The sequence below is a fragment of the Mirounga angustirostris genome, unplaced genomic scaffold (genome assembly GCF_029215605.1).
Source record: "Mirounga angustirostris isolate CCGP_5_RB_7025 unplaced genomic scaffold, mMirAng1.0.hap1 SCAF_4, whole genome shotgun sequence".
NCBI lineage: Eukaryota > Metazoa > Chordata > Mammalia > Carnivora > Phocidae > Mirounga > Mirounga angustirostris.
Genome location: NW_026991712.1, coordinates 66,009,316 through 66,028,674, shown reverse-complemented (window position 1 = coordinate 66,028,674; position 19,359 = coordinate 66,009,316). Strand labels below are relative to the sequence as shown.

At 38.7% G+C, this 19,359-nt stretch overlaps 1 long non-coding RNA gene across 3 annotated transcripts in view; it reads right to left on the bottom strand.

Annotated features, from left to right (window-relative positions):
* Positions 1–19,359, bottom strand: part of LOC123859026 (uncharacterized) — an 87,848-nt gene that overhangs the window by 20,596 nt on the left and 47,893 nt on the right. Inside the window, exons 1-2 of one of the 3 annotated variants that reach the window (XR_010410683.1) lie at positions 12,451–12,639; positions 8,756–8,924 (exon numbers count right to left, since the gene is read on the bottom strand). This is a non-coding gene — a long non-coding RNA (uncharacterized LOC123859026). Of the gene's footprint in view, positions 1–8,755; positions 8,925–10,704; positions 10,822–12,450; positions 12,640–19,359 lie in introns of those variants that run through there. The other 2 variants (XR_010410682.1, XR_010410681.1) reach the window with 2 other exon arrangements.

The window sequence follows — 19,359 nt, the reverse complement described above, 5'->3', positions numbered from 1 at the left end:
GAGACCCTAAAAGCAACATAGACCAGAAAGGAACACAGACAATATATGGTAACAGTCACCTTACAGGCAATACAATGGCACTAAATTCCTATCTTTCAATAGTTACCTTGAATGTAAATGGGCTAAATGCCCCAATCAAAAGACACAGGCTAACAGACTGGATTAAAAAACAAGATCCATCGATATGCTGTCTGCAAGAGACTCATTTTAGACCCAAAGACACCCCCAGATTGAAAGTGAGGGGGTGGAAAACCATTTACCATGCTAATGGACACCAAAAGAAAGCTGGGGTGGCAATCCTTATATCAGACAAATTAGATTTTAAACCAAAGACTGTAATAAGAGATGAGGAAGGACACTATATCATACTTAAAGGATCTATCCAACAAGAAGATCTAACAATTGTAAATATCTATGCCCCTAACATGGGAGCAGCCAATTATATAAGGCAATTAATAACAAAAGCAAAGAAACACATCAACAACAATACAATAATAGTGGGGGACTTTAACATCCCCCTCACTGAAATGGACAGATCATCTAAGCAAAAGATCAACAAGGAAATAAAGACTTTAAATGACACACTGGACCAAATGGACTTCACAGACATATTCAGAACATTCCACCCCAAAGCAACGGAATACACATTCTTCTCTACTGCCCATGGAACATTCTCCAGAATCGACCACATCCTAGGTCATAAATCAGGTCTCAACCGGTACCAAAAGATTGGGATCATTCCCTGCCTATTTTCAGACCACAATGCTTTGAAACTAGAACTCAATCCCAAGAGGAAAGTCGGAAAGAACTCAAATACATGGAGGCTAAAGAGCATCCTACTGAAGAATGAATGGGTCAACCAGGAAATTAAAGAAGAATTAAAAAAATACATGGAAACTAATGAAAATGAAAACACAACTGTTCAAAATCTTTGGGATGCAGCAAAGGCAGTCCTAAGAGGAAAGTATATAGCAATACAAGCCTTTCTCAAGAAACAAGAAAGGTCTCAAGTACACAACCTAACCCTACACCTAAAGGAGCTGGAGAAAGAACAGCAAATAAAGCCTAAACCCAGCAGGAGAAGAGAAATCATAAAGATCAGAGCAGAAATCAATGAAATAGAAACTAAAAGAACAGTAGAACAGATCAACGAAACTAGGAGCTGGTTCTTTGAAAGAATTAACAAGATTGATAAACCCCTGGCCAGACTTATCAAAAAGAGAAGAGAAATGACCCAAATCAACAAAATCATGAATGAAAGAGGAGAGATCACAACCAACACCAAAGAAATACAAACAATTATAAGAACATATTATGAGCAACTCTATGCCAGCAAATTAGATAACCTGGAAGAGATGGATGCATTCCTAGAGATGTATCAACTACCCAAACTGAACCAGGATGAAATAGAAAACCTGAACAGACCTATAACCACTAAGGAAATCGAAGCAGTCATCAAAAATCTCCCAAAAAACAAAAGCCCAGGGCCAGATGGCTTCCCAGGGGAATTCTACCAAACCTTTCAAGAAGAATTAATACCTATTCTTCTGAAACTGTTCCAAAAAATTGAAACGGAAGGAAAACTTCCAAACTCATTTTATGAGGCCAGCATTACCTTGATCCCCAAACCAGACAAAGACCCCATCAAAAAGGAGAATTACAGACCAATATCCCTGATGAACATGGATGCAAAAATTCTCACCAAAATACTAGCCAATAGGATCCAACAGTACATTAAAAGGATTATTCACCATGACCAAGTGGGATTTATCCCTGGGCTGCAAGGTTGGTTCAACATCCGCAAATCAATCAATGTGATACAGTACATTAACAAAGGAAAGAACAAGAATCATATGATCCTCTCGATAGATGCCGAAAAAGCTTTTGACAAAGTACAGCATCCTTTCTTGATCAAAACTCTTCAGAGTATAGGGATAGAGGGTACATACCTCAATATCATAAAAGCCATCTATGAAAAACCTACAGCAAATATTATTCTCAATGGGGAAAAACTGAGAGCTTTCCCCCTAAGGTCAGGAACGCGGCAGGGATGTCCACTATCACCACTGCTATTCAACATAGTATTGGAAGTCCTAGCCACAGCAATCAGACAACAAAAAGAAATCAAAGGCATCCAAATTGGCAAAGAAGAAGTCAAACTCTCACTCTTTGCAGATGATATGATACTTTATGTGGAAAACCCAAAAGACTCCACCCCAAAACTGCTAGAACTCATACAGGAATTCAGTAAAGTGGCAGGATATAAAATCAATGCACAGAAGTCAGTGGCATTCCTATACACCAACAACAAGACAGAAGAAAGAGAAATTAAGGAGTCGATCCCATTTACAATTGCACCCAAAACCATAAGATACCTAGGAATAAATCTAACCAAAGAGACAAAGGATCTGTACTCAGAAAACTATAAAATACTCATGAAAGAAATTGAGGAAGACACAAAGAAATGGAAAAACGTTCCATGCTCATGGATTGGAAGAACAAATATTGTGAAGATGTCAATGCTACCTAGAGCAATCTACACATTCAATGCAATCCCCATCAAAATACCATCCACTTTTTTCAAAGAAATGGAACAAATAATCCTAAAATTTGTATGGAACCAGAAAAGACCCCGCATAGCCAGAGGAATATTGAAAAAGAAAAGCAAAGCCGGTGGCATCACAATTCCGGACTTCAAGCTCTATTACAAAGCTGTCATCATCAAGACAGCATGGTACTGGCACAAAAACAGACACATCGATCAATGGAACAGAATAGAGAGCCCAGAAATGGACCCTCAACTCTATGGTCAACTAATCTTCGACAGAGCGGGAAAGAATGTCCAATGGAACAAAGACAGTCTCTTCAACAAATGGTGTTGGGAAAATTGGATAGACACATGCAGAAGAATGAAACTGGACCACTTCCTTACACCACACACAAAAATAGACTCCAAATGGTTGAAAGACCTCAATGTGAGACAGGAGTCCATCAAAATCCTAAAGGAGAACACAGGCAACAACCTCTTTGACCTCAGCCGAAGCAACTTCTTCCTAGAAACATCGCCAAAGGCAAGGGAAGCAAGGGCAAAAATGAACTATTGGGACTTCATCAAGATAAGAAGCTTTTGCAAAGCAAAGGAAACAGTTAACAGAACCAAAAGACAACCGACAGAATGGGAGAAGATATTTGCAAATGACATATCAGATAAAGGGCTAGTATCCAAAATCTATAAAGAACTCATCAAACTCAACACCCAAAGAACAAAGAATCCAATTAAGAAATGGGCAGAAGACATGAACAGACATTTTTCCAAAGAAGACATCCAAATGGCCAACAGACACATGAAAAAGTGCTCAATATCGCTCGGCATCAGGGAAATCCAAATCAAAACCTCAATGAGATATCACCTCACACCAGTCAGAATGGCTAAAATTAACAAGTCAGGAAACGACAGATGTTGGCGGGGATGCGGAGAAAGGGGAACCCTCCTACACTGTTGGTGGGAATGCAAGCTGGTGCAGCCACTCTGGAAAACTGTATGGAGGTTCCTCAAAAAGTTGAAAATAGAGCTACCATATGATCCAGCAATTGCACTACTGGGTATTTACCCCAAAGATACAAAAGTAGGGATCCGAAGGGCTACGTGCACCCCGATGTTTATAGCAGCAATGTCCACAATAGCCAAACTGTGGAAAGAGCCAAGATGTCCATCGACAGATGAATGGATAAAGAAGATGTGGTATATATATACAATGGAATATTATGCAGCCATCAAAAGGAATGAGATCTTGCCATTTGCAACGACGTGGATGGAACTGGAGGGTATTATGTTGAGTGAAATAAGTCAAACAGAGAAAGACATGTATCATATGATCTCACTGATATGAGGAATTCTTAATCGCAGGAAACTGAGTGTTGTTGGAGTGGGGGGTGGGGTGGGAGGGATGGGGGGACTGGGTGATAGACACTGGGGAGTGTATGTGCTCTGGTAAGCGCTGTGAATTGTGCAAGACTGTTGAATCTCAGATCTGTACCTCTGAAACAAATAATGCAATATATGTTAAGAAAAAAAAAAAAAGAAGAAGAAGAAGAAGGTAGCGGGAGGGGAAGAATGAAGCGGGGGAAATCGGAGGGGTAGACGAACCATGAGAGACGATGGACTCTGAAAAACAAACAGGGTTCTAGAGGGGAGGGGGGTGGGAGGATGGGTTAGCCTGGTGGTGGGTATTTAGGAGGGCACATTCTGCATGGAGCACTGGGTGTTGTGCACAAACAATGAATCATGGAACACTTCATCTAAAACTAATGTTGTAATGTAAGGGGATTAACATAAGAATAAAAAAATTAAAAAAAAAAAAAAAAGAACTATGAAAACTAGAACCAGTTTTACTGTACAGGCTTGGTCCACGTTTTGCCTTTTTAAAACTAAATCCCCATCACTGAACATGGTGCCTGGTATATAAGAATAAACACTTTATGTATGCATAAGTCAGTGAGTGAATGAATGAATGAACATGATCCTCGAGCTGAATCTATCATTTATTAGTATCCCAGAGTCATTCATTTATGGTCAAAGTAGACTTCTCATCAGCAAATATGAATTGAGGATACCTTTGTATCCTTTGTAATGCACTTTGTAATTCTACCACTTAGCATGTTGCCTGGTACATAATAAGGATTTTATAAATGTTGGATGATGGATGGATGATGGAAGATTGAATGGATGGATGAAAGGAACCAAATACAGTAATTAGGTTTGTCTATAGTTAAATTTACCTGTCGTTTTGTATAAGCATTATAATCATCCACATCAAATCATCTAAGCAAATATGAACAGATTTGAAAAAGTGCAGGGAGATTAAAGGAAGAAAACAAAAGGGAAAGTAAAACCTTATGTTTCTCCTGAGCTCTTAAAGTCTTATTGTCTGTAATACATATTTGGCACTTATAACTGTTACTTACCTTTATATATGTGTATGGTTTATCCACACTTATATATATGCATGGTTAACCACATTATAAACTTCTTTAGCTCTAGTAACATACCTTACATTGCCCTGTATCTTCCCCCTCAACTTCTGCAGCAGCTGGCTCAGTGCCTAGCCTGTAAGAGGTACTCAGAATGTAGCATGACACAGTGTTGCTATATTCTGACCGACTTGTTTTTTCTCATGTACTGTAAATAAAGGCTAATTTTATCTCCCTGAGCCTTACCCAGTCTCCATCCTGAAGTTCCAGTCTCTGATTGCCAGAATGGTGTTATTTCATTATCTAGATTGCACACACCAGACTTAAAGCTAGATAAAGAAAAGATAAAAGTTGCTGGCTCGGCGCTCAAGGTATAAAAGTCTAAATTAGACTGGCAGTTGTAACAATGGTTAAAATAACAATAAGTTAAAAATAGTCATTGTCACTAATGACAAATTTTCTGATAAAGAAATAAAGACATCAATCCCACTTACAGAGCATCAAAAACAATAAAATACTTAGGAATAAGTTTAACTTAAAAGGTGAAAGATCTCTATTCTGAAAACTACAAGGCGTTGATTAAAAAAAAAAAATCAAAGAAGACACAAATAAATGGAGAGGTATCCTGTGTTCATGGATGAGAAATATTAATACTGTTGAAATGTCAATACTGCCAAAAGCCATCTACAGATTTAATGCCATCCCATCAAGATTTCAACGACATTTTTTACAGAAGTTTAAAAAAAAAACTCTTAAAATGTATATGAAACCACAAAAGACCCTGAAAAGCCAAAGCAATTCTGAGAAAGAAGAACAAAGCAGGAGGCATCACACTTCCAGATTTCAAGCTATACTATAAAGCTATAGTTCTCAAAACAGCATTGTACTTACATAAAAACAAATAAACCAATGAAACCAAACTGAGAGCCTAGAAATAAAGCCAAGCATATAGTCAACTAATATTTGACAAGGGAGCCAAAATATTCAATGGAGAAAAGACAGTTGTTTCAAAATATGTGGCGGAGATAACGGGATATTCACATGTAAAGAAACTGGACCCAAAGCTTACACCACTCACAAAAATTAACTTGAAATGGATTAAAGACTTACATATAAGACCGGAACCATGAAACACCTAAAAGAAAACATAGGAACAAATCTCTTTGACATGGGTCTTGGTAATGATTTTTGGATATGACACCTAAAGCACAAGCAACAACAACAACAACAACAAAAATGGGACTACATCCAACTAAAAAGCTCTGAACAGTAAAAGAAACCATCAACAAAATGAAAAGATAACCTATAGAATAGAAAAAATATTTGCAAACTGTATATCTGATAAGATGCTAATACCCAAAATAGGTTAAAATTCATACTGGATCACGACATCAAAACTAATGATGTATTGTATGGTGACTAACATAACATAATAAAATAAAATTTAAAAAATAAATAAATAAAATAATGCATGAAAAACAATTTAAAAAATTCATACAACTCAATGGCAGAAAAACAAAAACAAATAACCCAGTTTAAAAATGGGCAAAAGACTGGAATAGACATTTTTCCAGACAATACATGAAAGGCCAACAAGTGCATGAAAAGATGCTCAACATCTCTACTCATTAGAGATATAAAATAAAACCACAATGAGGTATCACCCCATGCCTGTTAAAATGGCCAAGATCAAAAAGAGAGGAAAAATTCTGCTAAGGATGTGGAGAAAAGGGGACACTTGTGCACTGTCGGTGGGATGTAAATTCATGCAGCCAGTATGGAAAACAGTATGGAGGATCCTCAAATAACTAAAAATAGAACTACCATATGATCCTGCAATTCTACTTCTGAGAATATATCCAAAGGAAATGAAAACACTAACTGGATAAGATACCTGCACCCCCACGTTCATAGCAGGATTATTTACAATAGCCGAGACATGGAAACAACCTAAGTGTCCATCAATGCACGAATGGATAAAGAAGATGTAGTATATAACTAGTGGAACATTATTCAGCCATAAAAAGCAAGGAAATTCTACTATTTGCAACAACATGGATGGACCCTGAAGGCCTTATACTAGGTGAAATAAGACAGACAGAGGAAGACAAATACTATATGACCTCACTTATATGTGGAATCTTAAAAAAAAAAATCATGGAAAAAGACTTGTGGTTACCAGAGGTGGAGGGTAGAAAGGGAATTGGAGGAAGTATGGTCAAAAGGTACAAACTTCCACTTATAAGGTAAGTAACTATTAGGGGTGTAATGTACAGCATGATGACTATAATTACCACTGCTGCATGATACACAGGAAAGTTATTAAAGAGTAAATCCTGAGTTTTCATCACAAGAAAATATTTTCTTTTTTTCTTTCTTTTCTTTTTATTGTATCTGTATGAGAAGATGGATGTTAGCTGAACCTACTGAGGCCATCGTTTCATGACATATGTAAATCAAACCATCATGCTGTATGCCTAAAATTTATCCAGTGATGTATGTCAATTTTTTCTTAATAAAACTGGAAAAATGGTCATTGTGAGTTTTTTTAGGATAATTACAATGTGACTATTTATTTTGTGCTAATAATCTAGAAAAAGATTAAAATGCACTTTCTGAAAGAAAAGACATCTAAAGAGCTTTGTGTATTTCTGATAAGCTGCTAAAATCCAAAAGAATAAAAGATCATACTACCAAGTGTATAAATGATATTTTGCTAGTTGTTAAAATTCTTATAGAAAAGTAAAGAAATAGGGCTCCTGGGTGGCTCAGTCAGTCAATCATCTGCCTTTGGCTCAGGTCATGATCCCAGGGTCCTGGGATCAAGTCCCGCATCGAGCTCCCTGCTCAGCCGGAGAAGAGTCTGCTTCTCCCTCTGCCCCTTCCCCGCTGCTCATGCTCACTCTCTCAATTTTCAAATAAATAAATAAATAAGTAATCTTTAAAAAAAGAAAGGTAAAGAATTGAAGAACTAGATCCTGTCAGGACCAAGTACTTGTAAAAAGAAGGAGGAAGGGAGTGAGGAAAGGGAGAAAGGAGGAAAGGAGGGAAGGAGGAGGGAGAAAAGGAAGGACAGGCGGGCCTACGTCAATAAACCTGCACACAATTCTCAGAGTTTGCCAGTCCTTGTTCTGCTGACCTCTTAGTAATGACTGAGCAGCCCTGTCACCTGTATGTTCAGTCCCACTGGGTTTTTTAAGCCAACCCTGTACAAAGCTGGATTAGCCAGTGGACTAATCGCCCTGTACCTAGGCAGAGATGGTAACACCCCACTAGCAAAAATGACTGAGCATGCATCCCTATATATGTGCCTCTATTTACATGTAAATTACACACACGTTCTATTGTAGTACTATATTATATACATCATAAGACATACATAGAAGTGTAATGTTTTAAAGAATGAGGTGAAAATAAACATGACAGTGCTAGTGTTTCTCTTCTTTGCTCCCATGGATCATGTGCACAGCCCCCAGGCTGAATGTTCCCAGCTTGGAGACCTCTGGTGGAAGCTCCCCCTGGAAGCCCCAGGTGTGTTTTTCTCATCTGTGTGACTGTGCTTCTGCCTTTCTGATTTGCCCTTAGGCTCCCTCTTCCTCCCACTGTAAGCAGGCACCCTCATCTGAATCCCAGCCCACTCATCTGGACCCCTGAAACTCTGATTTATTTTGTTTCAAATCCCTCTCCGCTGGGAGCATGACTCTGCTCTTTAAGCCTCAGCCACTGGTTGGGAATGTGATCTGCAAACATACACAACACCTACAACCACAAAGGTGCCACTCACCTGGCTCAATCACTGGCTCTACCTGGAAATTCTTGCTGTTCTATCAGATCCTTCAGGACACTTGGCGACTACAATGCTGCTCCTCGGGAAGGAAGGATGGGAATTGTTCAAATAAAGCTACCATTCAGTGTATGTCTGGCGACAATAGATAACTTTTCTTTCTTTACTCCTGTGTCACATAAAACATAAGCAGGGATATGTCAATCTGACAGACTATAGCAGCACAAATCAGAGTGTTTATTATAATACATGTCTAATATATCTTTGGTGTCAGTTGTATTGACTTTCCTATTAATCATTAGCATACTAATTAAATAAAAATTCATTTATTACCACATTTTAGATTAGATTGGCTTTTTCCCCCTTTATGCCATCTGGTGTGTCTTCTTCCAGTACAGTCTCTTTCAAATATGCAATCTCAGGGTTATAAAACTCTCTGAAAATGTAATAACCAATACCACAGTAAAACAAATGCCTTCAAAGGACAAGAGAATTGCTTTGTTGAGCCTTCTGATATCAGTAACATGAGTCAGCTGTCAGTCTGTTATCAACAATTAGACCAGTCTGGAATGTTCAGCATCTCCAAAGCCACAGGATTCTCTAAAATGAGGAGTAAGGGGCTTAAATTTTGGCCTCAGCTCCTCTTCTCACTCTACAATCCTGTTATTCTTGAAATTCTCATAGCTAAGTTAACCAATTATCAAAGGAGAAAATGTAAGAAGAAAACCTTGTTCCAAAAGTACTATGTGTAGGGCTCATGGATGTTTAAATTTGGTTATCTAACAGGAAATACTGCAATAAGAAAAGGCAAAAATAAAAATCCTCTTACATCTACATATAAAAGGAGCAACTGCAGAACAGTTCTAAAACCAAAAACAAAACATAAGTATCCTAAACAACTATCACTAAACTGTCACAAAGGAGCATTGAGAATGAAAAATGTAACACTGAGAATGAAAATATAATCCTATTGAACAATTGCTTTATATCTCACCTTAAACTTGATAAGCTGGAAAAATCCAAGGTTAGATAAAAGCATAAGTAGAAAAAGTGAAAATAAAATAGAAATATTCACCAGCACTGCATCATTTCAATAGAGAATATCTCATTGTTAGAGAATAATAGTGGGGGAGAAAAACACTTCCAGTTTGACAATTTTAGAATTTCTAGTTCACTCTCTTTCAAATTTGAAAATAATCACTTTTTATAGTTTCCAGTTTGTTCATGAAATATTTAAGACTGAGTTTTCTCTCCCTAAGCATAATAAACATGGTTTATGTTGGTCTGCCTCTGGTAATTCTACCCTGCAGATGTCCCATGGATCTGTTTCAGTGTTCTATTCTCAGTCATGTTTTCTTGTCTCTCTTTCTTATCTTTAACAGTGTAGTGGACATCATAGTGGGGGGGGGGAACCTTAGAGTTATAATTTGAGGCTGAGAATGACCTTTGTCCTCCTCTAAGAGAAGACTTTCATTTGCTTCTGCTAGGAGCTCAGGTTGCACTGGCAATCTAGGCTCCATTTGATCAGACTTCAAGGTTGGAAGTTTTGGGGCCCATGGATAACTGGAAGGCTGCCTGGAATCCATGTTAAGAGTTGCTTTATGTCTCACTGCTAGGGTGCAGACTTTTGGTGCTCCATCCACAATCGGTGTTCCCATGGACCCTTCACTCTTGGTATCACTGAACTCTAGTTTAGGTACCCCCTGTTCTCTGAGGCTTTCACAAACAGTGCTCATCCCTTCAGCCACCCGTTCTGGGTTGGCAAATGTTCCCTACCATGCAAAAGTGATCCCAAATGCCAGGCACGTGTTCTGTATTACTGTCTTCTCGCAGGTCTTGGCAAGGTAATTCTTTACTCTTTTGTCAGTTCTTAGGTGATTTTAGAAGATTTTTAAATATTTTGTCAAGCTTTTTCAGTTAATGTCAACAGGAGTGTTGGTCCAAATTACCTAGTCCATCCACCATTAAAGGGGTCAGAATTCCAATTACAGTTCAAGTTTTAAACTCCAGTTGAAGGTAGCATATATCATTTTCCTTTTGAAGTTTCCCACTGGACAACATATATATGTCATTGTTTTCTTTACTTATATCTAATTCCAAAAGAAAGTATTCAATGAGTTTCATACAAATTATATGATGATTCTATTCAGATGTATATTAAATAACTCACCTCCATATAATAAATAATAATAATCAGTCAACAAATATTTTTTGAGCATGTACGATGTGATGTGCCAGTCTTATTTTAGGTGCATCAGTGAAAGAAACAAAGAACCTCCTCATCCTTACAGTGCTTATATTCTAATGACAAGAGACAGATTACAAAAGCTTAAATATATAAAGAGGTAAATTACATGGCATGTAATATATTAGTATATCATATTGGAGGTGGCACATATTATGGAAAAGAGTAAAGCTGGGTAGATCTGTAGAGTCAGGACAGGGAGAAGAGTTACAACTTTCTTCAAAGTAGCCAGACTAGGATTCATTGAAAAGATGAAATTTTAGCAATAACTTGAAGTGAGGAAGTCACCCATGTGTATATCTGGGGGCAGAGAGAACAGCCAGCAGGAAGACCCTAGGCTAGGATTATGTCCATCCTGATCATGGAACGTCAGGAAAGCCATATGGCTAGAGTGGAGCGAAAGAAGGATGACGAGGAAAGGATGAGTTATGAGAGATCATGGAGGTGAGTGAGGTAGAGCTGGCCACAGGGCCTTGGGGCCATTGTGAGAACTTCAGCTTTCATGCTGAGTGCCATAGTGAGCACTGCACTAGGGAGAGAAGGGGTTTTACCATTCTGGCTGGGGTTCTGGGAATGGGTGGAAAGAACTGGAGACCAGATAGGAGCACACTGCAGGAACACAGAAAACAGATTATACTGTCTCAATATAACTCTGGATGTATTTTCAAGGTGACATCAATGACATTTTGACAAATTAGATGTGGAGTATGAGAAAAAAAAGAAGATTACAAGTATATTTTCCAAGATTTTTGGGGTTTTTTTCTGAGCAACCAGAAAGATGGAATTGCCATCTTCTGAAAAGGGGAAGGCAACAGCCTAGTGGAAAGTTAGAAATGCAGTTTGTGTTGCATTTGACGTGGCTACTTGACAATGGAGATAGACACCCATGTTGGATATTCCAGTCAGGAGATAAAGGTGAGAAATCTGAAACGGATATATAAACTTGAGACTCGTAAGTTAATAGTTTATATTTAAAGCCATGAGACTTAATGAGATTCCCATGGGAACAAAAATAGAGGAATAAAAGATGTCAAGGACTGAGCACTCAAACATTAAGAGGTCCCAATATCATTCATATGTATTGATTTTGGAGCGATAAAAGGAAAAGCTGAGTAGCGGGCAATAAGAGCACAATCTGAGGTCAACAGGAGAGAATATATGAAATCAGGAAAACACAGGAAATGTGGCCAATAATTATTTACCTTTCTAACCACTCCTTGCCAGATACTTTCCCTCTTTCCACACAGCTCTTTTATTTTCTTGGAGTTAGAAGTAGATGCCATTTTAGCTATTTAGGATGTGTACACCACACTTCACAAACATTTTTTAGAACACATAGGAGATTTTCAGAATCAGCAGGTACAGAAGAGACAGAAAATAAGTTCTCCTTCTGTGGAAACCACAGTCATTGTAAAATCAGCCCTGTGCAAAACTGCCAAGCTGAACTTACCTCCAACATCACTCCAGTTCCCTTTCTCTATCCCTTCTTCCATCCAGTGACTCCGAATCTTCGATCACAGCAGTACACAGCATCCTCAAACTGACCACTGCCTAGTACTTCTGAAGCCCCAGACCTCTAACACACCACTCCTCTTCGTCAAAACTTCTCTCTTTTCTGTCTGAGGACATCACAGCCTTTCACTCTGCCAGCAAACAAAGGTGCTATTATCTGATAGTAATTCGCTGGAGGATTTCTCTTTGAAACATTTGCACTTAAAAGCTGCTTTCAGGGCGCCTGGGTGGCTCAGTTGGTTAAGTGACTGCCTTCCGCTCAGGTCATGATCCTGGAGTCCCGGGATCGAGTCCCGCATCGGGCTCCCTGCTCGGCAGGGAGTCTGCTTCTCCCTCTGACCCTCCCCACTCTCATGTGCTCTCTCTCATTCTCTCTCTCTCAAATAAATAAATAAAATCTTTAAAAAAAAAAAAAAGCTGCTTTCAAAACAACCAAACTGACTAAAGTGAATGAAGTAGGGCATTTTTGGAAGAGTAAGAAAACTTCCCCGTAGCAATGAAAGGAGGGGCGAGCACACTCCCACCTCAAGAGGTCCTGCTCCAGCCGTTCATGAAAAATGATCCTAATCACCCAGGGCCCGGCAGAGCCTGGGCAGTCTGCCTACTTAGGATATGTGGGGGTCATTTTAACTTGGAATTTCTTGTGGGCAAAATAAGACGACTTGATAAGCACTGAGCTCACATGATGAAATAATGTATTTATAGATTACCAGTTAATGTAGACACTCATTTCCCCTAGGTATGAGGTTGAACCATGTGAAATGGCCTTTCTGTAGGTCAAAAATAATCAAGTATTGGCCTTTCCATTTGGTTCAATCTCATACACACATGTACTTATTTAATACACAGACATAACTATTTTGTGGTTTTGTTAACAAAATCTACCCATTTATTTTACTATTTGTGACTGCATAAAATTTTTTTGTTAACAAAATCTACCCATTTCTCTTAACATTTGTGAGTGAATTATCATTGGAGACATGTGTCTCCTTGTGAATGAACCCAGCCAAATGCTCTCTGTAAAATGCCTTCTTGCCATGAATATAGCAGGGGGTCTTAGAGTTCATTGCGTAAGGCAGAAAGTCTATCTCAGGCAGACTGTAGCCTGTTAGATTCTTGGTGACGCTAAGAAGCCCTTCTTGAAATGCTGTTTGACCTTTTCAAGCCCATTTCACAGTTCTCATCTTAGCAGCAGTAAATTTAACCTATAGATTTAGGTCCCTTTTCTTAGTTCAAATTATAACATAAATCTTAAGCTCAATGATGTAATTTTGTTCCTTGACTAGAAGGATATTTGCTTTATGGTTCTGTAGCATGTTTTCCTGAATGGGGAAGGCACTGAGTCTGCATCTCAGCTCTACCCCTTAGCGGCTATTTGACCTCGGTTCAATCTTTTGTGACAAACCCCGGCCAGATGCTCATCATGCCTGTTTCCTCTTCTTCCTGGAACCACATAAATACCAGGTTCCCTTGACATTAGGTGTAGTTCTTGCCCAGGAAATATGAATGAAAGTGATGTGTGTCACCCCCAGATGCAGCAATTAAAAAGGAGCACTCCTCCTCCACACATTCACTAATCTCAGCTCCCAGCCAGGTACAGAGGATCCAGGGGTGGACCCTGGAACCCTTAGGATGGCACAGCTACTGGATGGAAAGAGCCTGCACTCAAAAGGCTGCATGGAGCAGAGCAGTCCTCTCCCGGACCCTCAATTTATTGAAGAGAAATAGACCTTGATTGTGTTATACAACAACACAATTTTAAGGTATTAGCCCACCCTGTCAGTTAAACCCCCTAATTTTTTATTTCCTCATCTGTAAAAATGAAAATAATAAAACCCACCTCATAGGGTTATTGCTAGGATTAAATGAGGTAACAAATATACAGTGCTAAGCACACTGTTTGGCACAGAATAAGACTATTGAAATGGTGGTCACTTTATGTTACCATCATCATGATCTCCAAGTCACATATTAACTGAAAAATTTTCTATATCCCTTAAAACAGCACCCAGGGTTCCAAAAATAATTTTTTGGCAGTGCTCACTGGGCAGCATACTTCCAAGACCCAATATCTGACCCATGCAGTCTAACAGCAGAGCTTGTGGGATATTGATAATTTTTTTCTGGCTCTGAACAGTTTTCATTGGATAAGGTTAGACTTTCTAATGCCTATCATTTACTGAATAATTAAAGTCATTATTTCCAGTTGCTCTTGGGCATGCAAATGTAGAAAAGCCTCTTGGAGATACCATCTGATATAACGTATTTGCTATAAATCACATGTGTATCAAGAAACTCCTTACATACCATGCACGCTCCATAAGTGCTTGTTGACTGACCGAGGGTTGAGGTTTGTTTTGTTTTTTTTTTCAGTCTCAAGTTTCCTAAAATTTTTGCTTACCAGCTGCTTTTTTCAGTGAAACACTATTTGTCACTTTGATTAGCATCAACAGAACACATCCACTTTTCCAACTGCAGTTTCCTCAACATCATGAGACAGCACACTTGAATTTACAACAGCATAGACTATAGCACTGGTAAGCAGGTTTTAGATAATGCATATATATAAACCAATTTCAAAAGCAAATTTGCATATTGATCATCCAATAAAACTCTCTAATTATATAACTAGTTCTTCCAGAGGAAAGGTATCATTTAAAGCAGATTTTGAAAGAAAAAAACAGGGGCACCTGGGTGGCTCAGTCCTTAAGCGTCTGCCTTCGGGTCAGGTCATGATCCCAGGGTCCTGGAATCGAGCCCCGCATTTGGGCTCCCTGCTTGGCGGGAAGCCTGCTTCTCCCTCTCCCACTCCCCCTGCTTGTGTTCCCTCTCTCGCTGTGTCTCTCCCTGTCAAATAAATAAATAAAATCTTTAAAAAGAAAGAAAGAAGAAAGAAAAAGAAAGAAAGAAAGAAAGAAAGAAAGAAAGAAAGAAAGAAAGAAAGAAAGAAAGAAAGAAACATAAAAAATCAAAGCTCCAAATAGACACAAGCAGCCTTCTTACACAGTTTCCAAAAATTCTCAAAAATCTTCTCAAATAAATAATATTACTTTGCATTTGAAATGTCTTCTCTTTGGCTCTTTGGCCAACATATCTAAGTGCACACTAGAATCCCATACTTGAGTTGAAGTCACACAGAATGTCAAGAATTACAGGCTTACTTTCCAGTTAGCTAACTACTTAAATCTATAGCTTAATAAGCAATCATATTTTGTTTTGTTACACCTTTTTCCAAAAGTGAATTAAGGTGGTTCAAATGTACAAAAAATTATTTGTGGTGAGATTAAACAAAAATACAAAGGAAGGGGCGCCTAGGTGGCTCAGTCAGTTGAGCGTCTGCCTCCAGCTCAGGTCATGATCCCAGGGTCCTAGGATCAAGTCCCCACATTGGGCTCCCTGCTCAGCAGGGAGCCTGCTTCTCCCTCTCCCTGACCCCCCCAATATCTCTCTCTCTCTCTCTCTCTCGAATAAATAAAATCTTTCTTAAAAATGCAGAGGAAATTAGGAAGCAAAGGGTAATAGGGAAGAAAAATAAAGGTAAAGCCACTAGGTAAGGCTGAAAAAAGTAGCAATACTGTGAGGGTTCTAACCACTTTCTGATTCGCCACACATTTTGCTCTGAGCTTCCTGGCAACCAGTGCAAAAAGAGAAACATGATCAGTCATACAATTCACAAAGTTTATGACTATAATATTGTGAACAATGCCCCAATCAATATCATTATACAAAATACAATAATTTCACAGGGCTATTTATTTCAACTTCCATCAATATAAAAAAATGTTAAAGACTCAACAGGAGAAATGTCAAAATAAAAGGTCATATTATTTCCTAATGTGTCTGTGGAAACTCTTGGGCAATGCCAAGATTACGATGCTTTTATTTGTGGAGGTAGGTTGGAACTGGATTAATAAAAGCTTTCTGCATAATTGATTTTGTGAAGGTCATAATGGATTCAGGGTGGTAGATACGCAAACCAATGTTTCCAAACAAAACATGATGGAAAATATATGAGAACCACTGATCCAAGAGGTGGGAATGACTAAAAAATTTCCTTTAAGAAAGCAGAACTTGATAGGAGTCTGGCAAAGGGACAGAAGGAAGGAAGAAGGGGACAGAAGGTACATGCTCTTATTGGCATGGGAGGGATGGCAGAAACATAATGGAAGGTCTCTAAGCACTCACATCTGTACTTGGTTTTTGATTCACTGGATCATAAGAGCGAAAGAGACTGACAAAGAATATAATGTGAGAATATTGGTTGGTGAACCGTTCTAACTGAAACACACAAATAATTGAATGAGTAAAATCAGGAATAAAAGACTCATATGTGAGAAAGATTTCATTGTCCAGCTGAGTTTGGCTCTATCATTGGGACCTCACTTTCCCACTAGTTTGTGAACTCCTCAAGAGGACAACTAGGGGCAGAGAGGAGAGAAAGGAGGAAGGAAGATTACCTGAATCTTATGTCTTATTCATCTGTATTCTCAGTGTGCAACGCAAGCCGCAACGGCATGTAGCTGACATTCAGTTTTAGTTTGTTGTTAGAGAAAAGCACATCTAATTTGTTCATCTGAAATAATTTATGGTGACTTAGATTTTATAAATGAGTAGATAGTAAGGTAAGGAAAAGGAGGCACCAAATATCACCCAAAATATTAGTAACAGAAAACAGAATGAGAATAGTGTTTTGAACTAGGAAGCTTGGTACTGAGCCGCTATAACTACAAAGCTCTTTGCCATGTTTTTTTGAGTGGCAGCAATTCAACCAAGAATGAGCATTCTTGTGACAATAAATGGATATGTAGGGGCACCTGGGTGGCTCAGTTGGTTAAGCGACTGCCTTCGGCTCAGGTCATGATCCTGGAGTCCCGGGATCGAGTCCCACATCGGGCTCCCTGCTCAGCGGGGAGTTTGCTTCTCCCTCTGGCCCTCCCCTCTCTCATGCTCTCTGTATCTCATTCTCTCTCTCAAATAAATAAATAAAATCTTTAAATAAAATAAAATAAAATAAAATAAATGGATATGTACTTCAGCAAAGAGAATAGAAAAGAATGATAGAGGAGTGCCTGGGTGGCTCATTCAGTTAAGCATCTGACTCTTGGTTTTGGCTGGGGTCATGATCTCATGGGTGGTAGGATCAAGCCCCATTGGTGGGGGGGGGGTTCATACTCAGCAGGGAGTCTACTTGAAGATTCTCTCCCCCTGCCCCTCCCCACACTCCGGCACATGCTCATTCTCCCTCTCAAATAAATAAATAAATCTTAATTTAAAAAAAGAATGATAGATTAAAAATCATGATGTCATCTACATACAAATAATAATCAAATTTCAGAGCTTTCCAAAAAGAATAAAAATGGAGAATAACAATAAAACTTAGTTTAATGGAAGGAATACTTGATTGGGAGCCAAAAGACCTGAGACTGAATCTCAGCTCCAATGCAAATTCTCTGTCCAACTTCTGATAAGTCACTTTGCATGTGGGTCTGGATTTTTCTCAACTATAAAATGGGGGTGAAGTGGAAGAGCTCAGGGGGTTTCAAACTATCCTGAAGGAAAGGTGAGGTCAAATCTGCCAGGGCTCAAGCCCCCACCCTGAGCGCGCTGTTAGCAAAATAGATTCGCCCTAACCTTTTAGCTATACCTATTAAAAAGGCTCTCATGCATGGATTCTTTAGAAAAAAGAGACCTACTGCTTTCAAAAAGCTACAAAACCATAGGCTACAAAATCTCTGGTATCCCTTGCATCTGTCACAAATCCCTCTTAAGTTAATAACATACTTGAGCAAAAAATGTAAGTTGGTCCTGTTGCTTCCATCTTGCAAGATGGAAACAAGCACAAAAAATCAAAGGAAATTCTCATTGACAAAAATTTCAAGACTAGCATCAAAGTCAGTTGACTATCAAGCCAGAGTTCATATTTCCATAAGTCTGAAAGCGTCTTATGTTAGGAAAGAATTCTTTCAGGTGATTTGGTTATGTCACAATAAGCATACAGGCACATGATGTGGTCTCAATTAATAAAGTCATTTTACATAGCATACATAAACATTTGCAGCAATATGTTTGGAGTCAGGAGTTTTTTCCTCTGAGTTTGGCCTCCACAGAACTGCCCCACCCTTTTCTCAGTTTGGGTTCCTGTTGCTATATGATTGTCCATCTTAAACTACAGTTTGATGAACTACAAACACACACACACACACACACACACACAAAATGCTATTTGACACAGGAAATTCACAGTCCACAGTTTTGTCAGGCTAAATTATGTAAAATGTAGCTGTTGTGCAAAATTAACATTTGATGAATATGTTTGTCTTTTATCTTTTTAGAATATCAATTTAAGTGCATTTAGGACTACTGAGCCAAAATGAGCCATAATTTATATAAAGCATATAAGCAAACCCTGAAAAACAGTTTTGGTGTTTAAAGTAGATAACACTTGTGTTTGAATTTGTTTAAAAAGCTAGCATTACCAAGACAATGCGCTTTTATAGGGCACTTATAACAGTGCCTAACCAATAAATGTTTAGTGTTACTTTAAAAAACTAAGTTGGGGGGCACCTGGGTGGCTCAGTTGGTTAAGTGGCTGCCTTCGGCTTGGGTCATGATCCCAGGGTCCTTGGATCAAGCCCCACATCAGGCTCTCTGTTCAGCGGGGAGCCTGCTTCTCCCTCTCCCTCTGCCTGCTGCTTCCCCCGCTTGTGCTCTCTCTGTCAAATAAATAAATAAAATCTTTAAAAAAAAAAACAGTTGGAAAAAAATTCTGTCTTATCCAAACCACCATTATTTGGGGTCTCTGCTACATAGAGACAAGCATCCTAATTAGAGTAACCTGCTTACACTA